At 40.8% G+C, this 14,270-nt stretch overlaps 1 protein-coding gene across 1 annotated transcript in view; it reads left to right on the top strand.

Moving 5' to 3' along the window:
• Positions 1 to 14,270, top strand: part of grk3 (G protein-coupled receptor kinase 3) — a 302,636-nt gene that overhangs the window by 12,918 nt on the left and 275,448 nt on the right. The gene's annotated exons all lie outside the window — the stretch shown is intronic.

Genomic DNA, 14,270 nt, shown 5'->3' on the forward strand with positions numbered 1-14,270 from the left:
TCAATGTTCATGTAATTCAGTGGAGATTAGAAACTGAACAAGGGACTTGGACTAAATAGATCAGGGACTCAACCAAGTTAACTAGTTAAGGCAACATTTGAGCACAAACCTGTTGTTAATCATCGTGCATCGAAACAAAAATTTTTTTTTTCATTTTAACATGGTGAAAATAGAGAGCATTTTGACAAACCTGTTGATTGACCAATGCAGATAAAGTTGCCACAGTCCTACCAAATATTGTTTAAGCAATGTTCATAGAACATCCACAATGTGGAAACAGGCCATTTGGCCCAACAAGTCCACACTGACCTGCTGAAGAGCATCCCTCCCCAGATCCGTCCCCTTCCCATGATTAATGTCCCCAACTCACGCACCCCCTGAACTCTATGGACAATTTTTAGCATGGCCAATTCACCTGACCTGCACATCTTTGGACTGTGGGAGGATACCAGAGCACCTGGAGGAAACCCACACAGGCGTGGGAAGAACGTGCAAACTCCACACAGACAGCCCAAGGCTGAAATCTCAGAAATGTTCTGATGTGTTATTTTTGGTTCCAAAAGTGTCCTTTATTTGTAGTAAAAACCTTTATAATTTATAAAGAGGTGAGGAATATGGGTTTGGACTTCAAGTTTGATTTTATGAAAAAGACATTCGTGCATCTACACTAGAGAATGAAATGTAGCAGAGGAGCTAAAAATGTATTTTTGGACAGTTCAATATTTCAATTTATCTCAAATCTTGGCATTAAATGTTGCTTTGTGGTACTTCAGGAAAATTTAGGAAACTACTCATATGTTGTGGAATTTTACACCATATCAATAAGAAGGGGAATGATTAATTATATTTTTATATGGCAATTAATAAGAATACTTCTTTTGGACCTTTTATACTTGGAATGAAGGAGAAGTGGGTTTGATGAGTTAGATTTTGTTCACACTCTTTCTTCCTTTTTGAAATCATTCCTTTACACCCATGTTTTTGAGTAACCATGTTAATATCTCATCCTTTGGCTTGGTGTCTTTTCTTTATGTCCCTGTAAAAGCATTTTTGTTTTTTATCATGTTGAAGGCACTAAAAGTGATATTTGTTGAGTGCATAGAAAGTAGTTTGATTCACTCACCTTTTTGTATAAAGTGAAAAGGTGGTATATTTTAAACTTGCGTAATTCACTGTGATCTTTGAAATAAAGTAGATTTGGAAGGATTTAACCCAATGGAGTTCACGATGCCTGGGTAGTATGTGCCCAAATTTGAAGGTGTTATTTATTGTTATTTATGCTAAAAAATTTTTATAGAAATGCTAATAACTTAAAAAACATTCACAGGGATTGTGTTCAGATATGGTCTTGGGTAGCTTCCTTTACATTTAACTAAGTGAGCCTAAAAAGTGAAATCACTGTAAAATGAACCCTTGGGGGACAAATCTTATTCCTTATGAATCCACAGCAGCCTCCAACCCCATTACATGTATGACGGTTGGCCTCAATAAACAACACTGCTGTTTTGGCTCCACAGGTTTCCTGCCATTCACTGCTCTGTAATGAGAAGACCGCAGAATGGCATAAATGGCTGTGTTGCTGCTGGAAATCCGTAATGAAACTAGTGTTTTGCAAAGCTTTACTGTAAGCAGTTGATATGGAGAAAGTGAGGACTGCGGATGCTGGAGATCAGAATGGAGAGCGTGGTGCTGGAAAAGCGCAGCAGATCAGGCAACATCCGAGGAGCAGTAGAGTCGATGCTTTGGGCATCTACTGCTCCTCAGATACTGCCTGATTTGCGGTGCTTTTCCAGCACCACGCTCTTGACTCTGATCCCCAGCATCTGCAGTCCTCACTTTCTCCATATCAACTGCTTACGGTAAAGCTTTGCAAAACACTAGTTCATTACAGATGAAACACACTCGACTTACATACGGTTCAGCACACTCGACTGTAAGCAGTAATATGACACACTAGATAGGAAAGTCTAGAGATAGAAGGCCAGGTCTCTGCATGGTAGAAGCTGTGTTCCTGTGAAAATATTAAAAGTTTACATTGAGACTTTTACTGATAATTTCAGATATGCTTTCCCAATTGTGTATCCAAAATTTTGCATTGTATTTCTAGGAGAAATGGTGACTGCAATCAGGACAATTGCAAGATGCATTTTGTATTGATTCTGTTTCATTTTAATCAACCCTAAGTGGGGTGGCTAAATATTTGTTTCAAGTCCTGATTCAATCTATCTTTGTGTTGAGCAATGTTTTGGTTATTACAATTTATCTGACGTTTCTCGATATTTCCAGGTGCATGGAAAAGTGCAGTTCTGTTCAGACATAAAAATAAAGCAGGTAGCCCAGTTGCTAGCCTGAATTGTTGGAAGTCTACAGAGTGAACAGCATTTTGGGAGTACTACAGTTATTGATACTTGGCTCTTTGCATGTCCAGAATTCAATGAATGCCTCCTCAGTATTATGATACATTCTGTTTTAAAAATTGCACAAGTTCAAGGGTGATTTTGAATATGTTTCTGTGCATGGAAAACTGTTTTGTTAAGTTCAATATGAACCTGTAACCAAGACTTTCTAGGAGCACTGCAGTATCTTCTTGGGGAAAGAAAAACTTCAATGGCTGCCTTGGCTTCACTTTGAAAATTCTTACTGCAGTAGCATTTATCATCTTTTTTAAGAGACAAACTGATAGTGTGTCAGACTGATCTGTACCAGATAGTGCCATTTTAGCCCTTATTATGTTTTAGTTTAAAATGAAAATTATTAAGCTCTCGTTCTTTTCATTAATACTTAAAAAAGATTCTGTTTTATTGGGGAGCAAATCTGCTGCTCCCAAAAAAGGATCGATTTTGAAATTTATGTATCAATTTAAATGAAAGCTGGATAAAGGATCAAATTTATACATAACCTTCAGACAGATGGTGGTCAAGATGGATGTTATTGTAGATGGAAAGACAAACAAGTGCAGCTTAATAAAAGCCAATGAATCTATTTGAAAAACAAGGTTTTAGCAACACCCACAGAGCAGATGCAGATTGCAGATCTGAAGACTTAAAGGTTGGTAATGGTGCCAGCAAGAAGCAGCATCTAAAAATGTGTTGGCGGACAATTTCAACATCTGACAACTGCAGCAATCTAATTTCAATTTTGCAGTCTAAAATTAGGAAAGCTAACAGTCTTTGAACATGTGAATATGTTGAGTATGTGAAATGGACTTTCTGATTGAAGGGTATGTATTCTATTAGTTAAGAATTTAGCTGTTGACATTGGTGATTGTGACAGTCAAATTCTACTTTTTATAATGTATTTTGAACAATTAATTTTGTGGTACCTTTCAGACTTCAAGGAATCGGGTTACTTTTTTTTTCTTGAAAAGAAGGTCCAACTGTGCAAACTAGTTGGTTTACTACACCTGTTGAAGACTTAAATGTAAGAGATTAACTGTAGTTTGCACTGAATTAATTCAGCAAAATGACATCAGTATCTTTAGTCAGCATAATTAATGGAAAACCCCAGTCATGAAAAACTCAAGGTGTTGTTCAGAATGAATGGTGAACTCCACTGAAAGACTTGCATTGAAGTACTGTGGTGAGAGCTGGTCATAAATGGTGGGGAATCTTCAAGGGACCTGAAAACTTGGGTAATGGCAGGAAATCTGAGAATGGTGTGAGAAGTCCAGCGAGGTCTTTTCTTGAGTTGGGAAAAAAAGTAGCTGCATTTTCCAACCAAATATCATGCATTGAGATAAGTTTCTCACTGGACAACAGCAAGATGTCTATTATTGTTTTTCATTGGCTTCATTTAACTGCATATCTTGTCTGATGAATATGCTGTTTTGTACCTTACTACCCGCCACAAGAAAACCTGATGCTGGGAATTTCAACATGAATGTCAGAGTGGGTGCTTGGCAATTCCAGCTCACCACTTGCTCCTTTTTAGACCTCTATCTTGGACACCTGACATTAGCATATCCAGGGTATGCTCCATGAGCATTGATGTGCACACTCCACATTCATGGATCTTGGCATCAGACACTTGCCAGCTTCACTGTATCATCAAGGCTGATCCACTTACAGCATGTTTCTGCACATTTAAAGGTTTACTTTGGGATGTACTGAAAACTATCATTGTAATGCTGCTGCCCACATTACGTGCAGGGTCAGGCACTCAGCTCATCTATTCAGCCCGGTTGCTTTTCAGGGCTGTCCGCTCACTGTCTTGAACACTCATTTACATTGAGCTAATCCGGATGCTCACAGAATCCTTACCTGACTTGCCTTGTCTTTTTGCACATGTTCCCCGTCAGCAGAGATATGGTACTTCTGTCTTGTGTTGCCATTTAGTGCAGACACAAATCAGGGCGGTCCTCACTCAACTCAATGGCTCCAGGAATAGTAAGTTAAGGGCACCCTCCAATACAAGTCCAGGGACTTGGCCATGGACAGTCAATCACTTGGGGTTGTCAGAGTTGGGTTCGTCCACTTGTCCTGACTGTATTGGCTTTGTTTATCCTCCTGGAATGAGAGAGAGGGAGAAAATGAGAAATTAAGGGAGATGAGAGGGTGACACAGCTGTTAGTGCTGGTTCAGGTGGGAGCTGTGATGAGTTGTCCTGAGTGAGTGAGTAGGCAGTGCAGAGGCCATTCAGGGATAGTGGTGCATTGGGGGTTGAGAGCAACAGAGGGAGGATGTTGTCAGCAATAGTGAGTAGGAGAGTATGAGCTTCGGTGGAAGGTGGGTGCAGTAGCAGAGATGGTGAGTGTGTGGTATTAGGACCCCTACATTGTTGGATGTGCCTCCAGATGGCTGAGACTGCACTGAACCGTGTGGCAATATCTGGTGTCATGGCCTCCTCTCCCAATCTTGGGGAAGACTGTGACTGTCAGGTACACGTCCCTCGCCACAAAGCAATGCACCAATTTCCTCTTATCTGCCATTTCTCAGGCAAATATCATTCGGGGAAGCTCTGGACTGGCCATACATTTAAAGATGGCATGGGCACCAGTGATGGCTGTCCATGGATTTATTTTTCCCAGATGTGGTGAGTGATCGAATCAGGCTAGCATTGAATGAGAGGGCTTCCATTGTGTTTGGAGTAGATAGTTACTAGAACAGGTTTAAGATAATATGGCAAGAAAGCTTGCAAGGCCTTGTAGAGAGAAACCCTCCTTAAAACCCAATGAAATGAAATTTAGCCAGAAAAAGTAAGTTTCAGCCCAATAATACACAAGGAATCATGTGAATTCAACATGGAGTTTCAAGATGGTGAACAATGTCATGGTTCAGGATAAGTTGTAAAATGTTTCACAAATGAAGTCATGTGGACTAAACAATAAATAAAGAGGAATATGCAGTCTGTAGAGGATGTCGAGTTTGAATAAGGCAATATATAGGGAGATTGCTTAGACTGAGCTTTACATTAAATGGGGCATTGGACAGTTTGATTTAATGTGCAGAAATTAATGCTAATGTAATTTACAATACGCTGACTAAATTGATCCATGACAACTACAAGGTGGTATATCAGGAAAGCCCAGTATAATATGACTATATCATTAAGGATGGTTAACACTGTCTGATGTCACTTCCTCTGGCAGGAGATATATTTATCTTTTTTAATTCGGCATCTTCTCCATCTGTGGCCCTGTTCTTTTAATGCCCATTTGCAGCTCTCAGTAAATGGTGCAAGGCATGATTTATTCATTTTCCAAATGAACAGGAGCAGCTGGCTATGGCTTCATCACATCATGAAAGCCATAAAATGTTATGAATGGAGAATTAGCTGTTTTAAAACATCTCCTGGCAAATGCAAACCAGCGCTTGCAAGTTTTGCATAATCTTTCTTTATTAATCTTATTTCTGCAGCATTGCACACAAAGAAGGCTCACTTTATGCATCATGACACCAAGCTCAGCAGAGGTCACTTGCTGAGTAAATTTATCAAATTTGTAATTGATAACATTCAGTGACTTCTAAAATATCTCCTAAAACAAAATGTAGAACAGGATAAAAATTCACTTTGGGCACTTTGTGACAGTAAAATGAGGAAATAATTAGTCACAATGCAGGTGTGCAGATGTCCTCCACAGGAAGAGGCACTGAGGAAGAGACTGGAGGGTGAGGTGAATGGGGGCATTTGGGAAGAGGTGGACCTTCTCCTCTCCAACGGAGTAGTTCTTTGCTCAGCCATTTGTTACTATGGTGAAGAGCAAAGGTAAATGTGTATGGAGTATGTCCATTGTGTGAACTGGTGATGGACAGTCATTTGTTTGGATCTGTGATAAGAGTTTTTTTTTGTCTGTGTGGCAGGAATGGCTGAATGGCCAGGTCTACAAATCTTTAGGCTGTAAGCCACAGAAAACACAAAAGAAGCTCCTGGCAGCTGCTGTTTCATTGCTTGCAGTGATGTGGTCCTTGCAAACCTGTGTTCCCGTGGTATGCACTACCTGGTGGGAGCATTCACAATAAATGCAGTTTGGTGTAAAATAGTTGATTTTCCCTAAAAGGTGCCCACCACTTTTCTCTCTCCGTTGGAAATTCTACTGAAACCAAATCTGCATTGTTACAGGAGTATTGGGAGGTGGCTGCCTAGTTGCATGATCACTGGACTATTCATCCAGAAACTTGGCTAATGTTCTGGTGACCTGGGTTCAGATCCTGCCATGACAGATGGTGAAGTTTGAATTCCATTTTTGAAGAAAATTGAGAATTAAGAATCTACTGATGATCTTGAAACTATTGTCGATTGTTGACAATCTCATCTGGTTAATCTGTTCTGGCCTACATGTGAGTCCAGACCCACAGAAATGTGGTTGATTCTCAATTGTCCCCTGAAATGGTCTAGCAAGCCATTTAGTTACTAATCGCAACAAAGTCTCCAAGAAATGCAACAGGATGGATCACCTTGCATCAACCTAGGGCATCGGAAAAGACACTGGCAGAAACAGCCTTGCCAACCCTGCTAACATCTGGGAACCAGCGCCAAAATTGGGAGTGCTGTATCACAAGTTAGTCGAACGTGAGCATGACATAGTCATACTCACTGAATCATACCTTACAGACAATGTTCCAGACACCACTATCACCATATCCCTGGATATGTTATGCTCCACCAGCAAGACAGATCCAACAGAGATGGCAACACAGTGGTGTACATTCTGGAGGGAGTTGTTCAACATAGACTCAGACTCAGCCGTGAAGTCTCATGGCTTAAGGTTAAACATGGGCAAGGAAATCTCCTGCTAATTACCATATTCTGTCTTCTCTCGGCTGGTGAATCCATACTCCTCCATGTTGAACAATATTTAGAGGAAATACTGAGGCTGGTAAGGGCACAAAATGTATTCTGGGTAGGAGATTTAAAAACTGCTGTGCTTTTCCAGCACCACTCTAATCTAGACTCTGGGAGATTTAAATGTCTATAAGGAATGGCTCAGCTGCAGTACTAGTGATTGTATTGTGTGGCACTGTGATTACTAAATGGTACAGATCTAGCAACTCAAGACCGGGCATCCATGAGGTGCTATAGGCCCATCAAAAGCAACAGAACTGTACTCAATGACTTATGACTTGGCATATGTCCCACTTAACTATCACCATCAAGCCATGGGGTCAACCCTGGCTCAGTGGAGAGTGCAGGAGGGCATACCTGAAAATGAGGTGTCACCCCGGTGAAGCTACCAAACAGGACTATTTGCATGCCATACTGCATAAGCAGCAAGTGATCCCACAACCAATGGATCAGATCTAAGCTCTACAGTCCTGTCACATTCCGTCGTGAATGGTGGTGGACAATTAAACAACTCGCTCGAGGAGTAGGCTCCACAAATATCAATGATGGAAGAGCCTAACGCGTAATTTCAAAAGATAAGGCTGAAGCTTTCATAGCAATTTTCAGCCAGAAGTGCCGAGTGAATGATCCATCTCGGCCGCCTCCGTGGTCCCCAGTGTTACAGATACCATTCTTAGCCAATTTGATTCACTCCACGTGATGTCAAGAACGGCTGGAGGATGCTGCAAAAGCTATAGGTCCTGACAACATTTTGGCAATAGTACTGGAGACTGTGCTCCAGAACTTGCTGCTCCCCTAGCCAAGCTCTGGGTCAAAATCCTGGAATTCCCTCCCTAATTGCATGGGCGGCATAGCACACTGCTGTCTCACAGCACCAGGGACCCGGGTGCGATTCCCACCTTGGGCAACTGTATGGAGTTTGCACGTTCTCCCAGTGTCTGTGTGAGTTTTCTTCCACAATCCAAAGATGTGCAGGTCAGGTGAATTGGCCATGCTAAATTACCCATAGTGTTAGGGTCGGGGAATGGATTTGGGGAGGGGGGGTTACTCTTTGGAGGGTCAGTGTGGACTTGTTGGGCTGAAGGGCCTCTTTCCATACTGTAGGGAATCTAATCTAACCTTCTCAAGGGCACTTAGGGATGGGTAATAAATGCTAGCCAGCCAGCGACTCCTACAGACCACAAATGAATAAAAAAAAGTTGGGATGTCATGTTACAACTGTACAAGACATTGGTATGGCCACATTTGGAGTACTGTGTACAATTCTGGTCACCCTGCTGTAGAAAGGATATTAAACTGGAAACAGTGCAAAAGATATTTACAAAGATATTACTGAGACTGGAATGTTGAGTTATGAGGACAGACTGGATAGGCTGGAATTTTCCTTCCTGGAGTGTAGGAGGCTGAAGAGTGACCTTCTGGAGGTTTATAAAATCTTGTGGGGCATAGATAATGTGAACAGCCAAAGTCTTTTCCCCTGGGTGGAGAGTCGAAAACCAGAGGGCAGTGGTTTAAGGTGAGAGAGGAAGGATTTAAAGGGACTTGAAGGGCAACTTTTCACACAGAGAGGGTGGTGTGTATATGGAACGAGCTGCCAGAGGAAGTAGTTGAGGTGAATCCAATTACAAGATTTAAGAGATATTTTGACAGGTAGATTGGATCGGGAAGGTATAGAGGGATATGGGCAAAATGCAGGCAAATGGGACTAGTTTAGTTTTAGGAAACCTGATTGGAATGGACAGATTGGGCTGAAGGGCCTGTTTCTGTGCTGTATGACTGTGACTTTGTGTAAACATTAGCATAAACTTTAAACCATTAATTTCGTTTTCCAAGGAAGGAGCTGCGTGTAAGTAGCTAAAAGAAACCTCAAACAAAATTATTTTTTGCTCTCTCAGGTCTCCAACACTTGATCCTGATCTGTTTGCCTTCCAATTTCTTTTGTCCTGCCACACAAAGCAAGACCAGTGTGTACTGTGGAGTACACCAGTTCCACCCGGGACCTTTTATTTGCAAGTAACTATTATTGTATAAAGTGTTACCTCAGACTAGTGCACACTTTTTTAAAATTAATATTCTGTTTGGAAGTAGATATTCTTGCCCCACAGCTAACTCCTAGACCAGAGTTAACTTGCCACAAGGGCAGTGCAATGCATGCTACAGGGGCTGTTAAACCTGGAAATTGCTAAAGATCCATGGATTTGGTTTCTGGAAGATACACAGGACTGCCTTTTTACATTATTTGAAACTGACAGCAACCCATATGAATGAATCTTTTTGTTATATGCACCCCAGCAGTATAATACAAATAATATTGCATCTTTCATACACTGCAGAATGAAGGAACTGAAATGTTAAAGGAATTCCTTGAGGTGTTATTACACACTCCCAATACAAACTGCCATACAGCACTCTGTTTGCTTGTTGAGATGAAAAAACAGACTTGGAATTGTAAAACACTTTTATTGCCACGTCCAAACTTTGATGTACTAACTATTTAGGGGATCACTTTGAATTTCACAGACTGCTCTTATGTACATAAGAGTACACACAGGAGTAGATCATACAGTACCTCAACCCACTCTGCCTTGAATGAGATCATGACAGAATGAAACAGCATGGGTCCAATTCACACACCAGCTGAGGTTACCATGAAGGACTGACTGTCCTTCTCAACCTCTCCCTGCACTTCGAGCATGGTGACCCTCAGATTAAACAACCGCCAGTTGTCTGTCTTACCCTGTTTCTCTCACATTTGCCCTGTAGTCTGGTAAGACTATGGAAACCTTTTAATTTGTTAGTTGAGGCAGGGTTTGTTGACCAGATTGCTTAAAGAATTTCCTGTGGTATTTAATATCCACCTGAACTACTAGCTTTTCTATTCAGTTAAAAACAAAATCTTTCAAGGAATAGCTAAATTGTGATGAGCCACTTCATTGTTCATGTCCTCCCCACCCCAAGAATAATTTGTGCACAAATAATATTCGTTAAATCTCTCTTGAGGTTGTTGGTGCACGGGAAAGGGGTCGGCAGTGGGGAAGTATTGTGTAGTGTGTCTTTAGGGCAACCTGTTTCTGCCAGTGCGTTAACCAGAAGTAATTGTTTGTCGAATGTGGTGAGATCCATCTGCACTAAACATGTAATGTGTTGGCTGTTGAGTGAAGGAGTAAGGTCGCACATAAGTGGTAGTGGACTTGTAATAAGAAAGGAAACTAACTGGCCTGGAGGTGTTACTTTGCAATTCACAGGAGTGCTTGTCTGATGCATTAATTATGAACCACAATTTTCTCCCCAACTGGTAGCCTATTTAAATTTGACAGTACTGGTGTCAGATTTTCATTGGACAGACAGGAAAGAAAACCTGTACTGGATTACACTGGAATGAACTGCATAATATTTTGTACTGACTGAACTGTAGTGAGCTAATTGTTATCTAGCGATACACGGCAGGCATCTTGCCACAAAACACCCCGCAGAACAGCTACTTGGAAATGACTGTGTCATGAAGGATTGTACAAGGTTAAGCAGACATAGATGGAGCTGTTAGTGACTTTACATCTATCCAATGGATAAATTACAAATCCATAGGATTATAAACTGTCATATTATTCTGGTTATAGAACTACTTATCCAGGATTATTACCATTCTGTCAATTTGTGACTGTGTTGAACCCAGTTGCAATAGGTATCCCATCAGTCAGGAAATGTTTTACCAATCTTGGAGAATCCTATAAAATGTGAATTAAATGATTTTTATTTCTATTATTTTCATCCATCACTGAAGTCAGTAATGTCTTCAAATATTCTTAAATTTAAAAAAAAATTCTTCACTGCTGGGTGAGAGAGATTTTAGTAGAAAATCTGTAACTGTGAATACAGGAAGTACAGAGCCAAGCAGGAAGTAATGGGGGAAGGGAAGTCTGTGGAGAGGAAAGGCCTGTTGCAGCTTTGCATGCCTGCCTATTGGTCGTTGGAATGCTTCATTAGCCTTTTTCTACAGTATTCAAAGAGACGAAAGATAATGAGGCTTCAGAATATACAGCCTGCCAGGACATATTCTGTACCTCGTAATGTGTTGCTTATTTTGCAACATGTTCTGTCATGTTTGAATTTTCAACTCCCTCCTTCCTACACACTGTCGGTGGTATCAAATGTGCAGTGACAAATCAGCCTTTTTAAAACATATATTTAGGCATCTACAATTCCCGCCTCAGGCGACTGACTGTGTGGAGTTTGCACATTCTCCCCGTGTCTGCGTGGGTTTCCTCCGGGTGCTCTGGTTTCCTCCCACACTCCAAAAATGTGCAGGTTAGGTGAATTGGCCATGCTAAATTGCCCGTAGTGTTAGGTGAAGGGGTAAATGTAGGGGAGTGGGTATGGGTGGGTTGCGCTTCGGTGGGTCAGTGTGGACTTGTTGGGCCGAAGGGCCTGTTTCCACACTGTAACTAATCTAATCTACAAGTTCTGATCCTAAACTTATAAGTGTAGTTCTACTGAAGTGACCTTTTACGTGGATAACATGCAGTTGGTGGAAAGCAGCAGCATTTCCTCCTCTTTGTGTCATATTATTGATTTAATCATTCAGTTCTTCATTGATCCTGAATGTGTCCATCAGAGCTGCAAACAACATAGGCCTTATTTTATTTATCATCAAGCACATCAGCATATGTATATTATACATATAGTTCAGCATTGTTTAACATGTGTGAATGTCTGATTCACACTGTCTTTCTGGAACTCCAGCACTGGTGGTAAAATGGGGGACTGCACTCTCTCTCTCTCTCTCTCTCTCTCTCTCTCTCTCTCTCTCTCTCTCTCTCTCTCTCTCTCTCTCTATCTGCTGTAGATCGGACAAGAAACAATGTCAGAGGCAAATCTTCCTGGATTATTGCTTTTCCATGGTTGATTTCACCTCGGTCTTTAAAATAATGGGTTCATTCAACTGTGCATGCAAAACTATATCAGCTGCAAGGTAGGAAAGTGTCCATTTTAGAGTAGGATGCCTGGATATTTTTAAAATGATTGCTCTACCTTTTAGCTTTGATCAGCAAAGTGCACTTAAGTCATGCTTTTAACATGCTGAAACAACCCCAGATAGTTACCAGGAGTGTAATCAAATAAAATAACATCACGGAGCCAAGGAAATAGACAGATATTAAGACAAGTGACGAATGTTTGATTTAAAGGCGTTTCAGGACAGAGAGCATGGATTTTGACAAATATATTAACCTAAGGATTTTATGTTTCAAATATGAGTTTGCCTTGCAATCCCTTGGTAGTGCATGAACTACCAGCCAGCCTCTGGAATGCCATTTCAACCTGCAACTTCCAACTTTTTCAGTGCTATCACTGAGTCAAGGTTGGACCTTTTTAAAGTCTACGTTTCTTCAGCTAAGTTTTACAATTACCCATTTGTCTTGAACTTAAAAAAAGATCAACTCTTGATCTGACATTAGTCCTTTTTGGAAAGTGTGTGCCTGCTGGGAAAGAATAAGACTAAACTGAGCTTTGATTACCTCCACATTGGATGGTCTGCCAGTGCTCTGTTTAAAACCTTAGTTGTGAATAATGAACATTTTGGATTCCAGCTGTTAGTTTGCAAATGTGCTGCAGCATGAAGGTTCAGTAGAAGAGGCCAAATGATAAAAATTAAAATTAACATTTTTGAGGCTGAGAGGAACCTGTTTGGGAAGCCATATGCATGGAAACATATTTTATGAGCAAATGTTGGAACATTGATGTGACATCACATGGTCTTTCAAAAACAGTTATTTTCATATTATTTTGCATGTTTTAATCCATTCGGAACCTGTTATTCTGCTTGTTCAGAAGTGTGTAATGTTTTCGACTTCTCTGTTCTTTCCCTTTTATTTGTGGTTTCTGGCTGGGATGCTCCATGTGTGTCAGAGTTTGAGCAAGCTATTTTCTTCTTGGTTTCTCCCATTTGTTGTCTCCAAAATGTCTGAAGAAGAACAACACCCTCCTGTTCCCTGACGCATCTGACCTTTTCAGTTTTTGTGGAAGTTTCTGGTCTCGACTCACCACAGTAACGTGGTTAGGACCTAGACGTTGCAACCTGTAGCAGAACAAATCTTGTGAATTCTGACCAGTTCAGTTTGCCCTTCCAAGGACCTTCCTTTTTAATTCAACTTCAAGACTTTCATCCCATTGATGTATTCTGTGCCCTTTAAGCTATTCAGTCGTTGAAACTATGCACTGGCAGTTTTAAAGAAATGTTACTTTTGATTTCCAGGGTTTTTTTTTGTCTATATCTGTCTGTAGTTATTTGGTTACTCTGAATATATGTGAGAGAATCCATTACCTCTCATCAGGCATAAGAGTACAATGCATAGTGAACTATTGCTTCGGACCATGAGAAGCATTGAATGCAATCCAGTCTAGAAGGTACTTGACTTTTTTTAAAAAAAAACTGAGTGGAGTTTTGCTTAACACTGTGGATGAAAGAGTGGAAGGAAATTCGACAGTTAAATTGTAGCATCAGGTCAATACTCTGACTGAATACACTTAGAAATTACATAAAAACCAGGTTATAGCCCAACAGGTTGATTTAGAAGCACTAGTTTTCAAAGCACTGCTCTTTCAACTACCTGATGAAGGAGCAGTGCTCTGAAAGCTGGTGCTTCCAAATAAACCTGTTGGACTATAACTTGGTTTTGTGTGATTTCTAACTTTGTCCACCCCAGTCCAACACCGGCTCCTCCACATCCTGATTGAATACAGCAGCTTTGTTGCACCATTAGACTTTTAAGGCAAAGAGGAAGGAAGGCTTTCCGTACAGTTCCCATTTTAGCTTTAAAGCTTGCTGAGAAGTGTTGTGTAAGCAGCTGTGTCAATAAAACAGAGCCCACATAGACTTTTGGCTGTCCTAATTTTGCCATTGTTTCAGAGGACAGCATACCTCTCCATGCATCAGATCAGTACCAACTGACTACAGATGACTTCAGAAACAACTAATCAAGCTGTAGGGGGAG

Source organism: Chiloscyllium punctatum, chromosome 17, assembly GCF_047496795.1.
Source record: "Chiloscyllium punctatum isolate Juve2018m chromosome 17, sChiPun1.3, whole genome shotgun sequence".
Classification (NCBI taxonomy): Eukaryota; Metazoa; Chordata; class Chondrichthyes; order Orectolobiformes; family Hemiscylliidae; genus Chiloscyllium; species Chiloscyllium punctatum.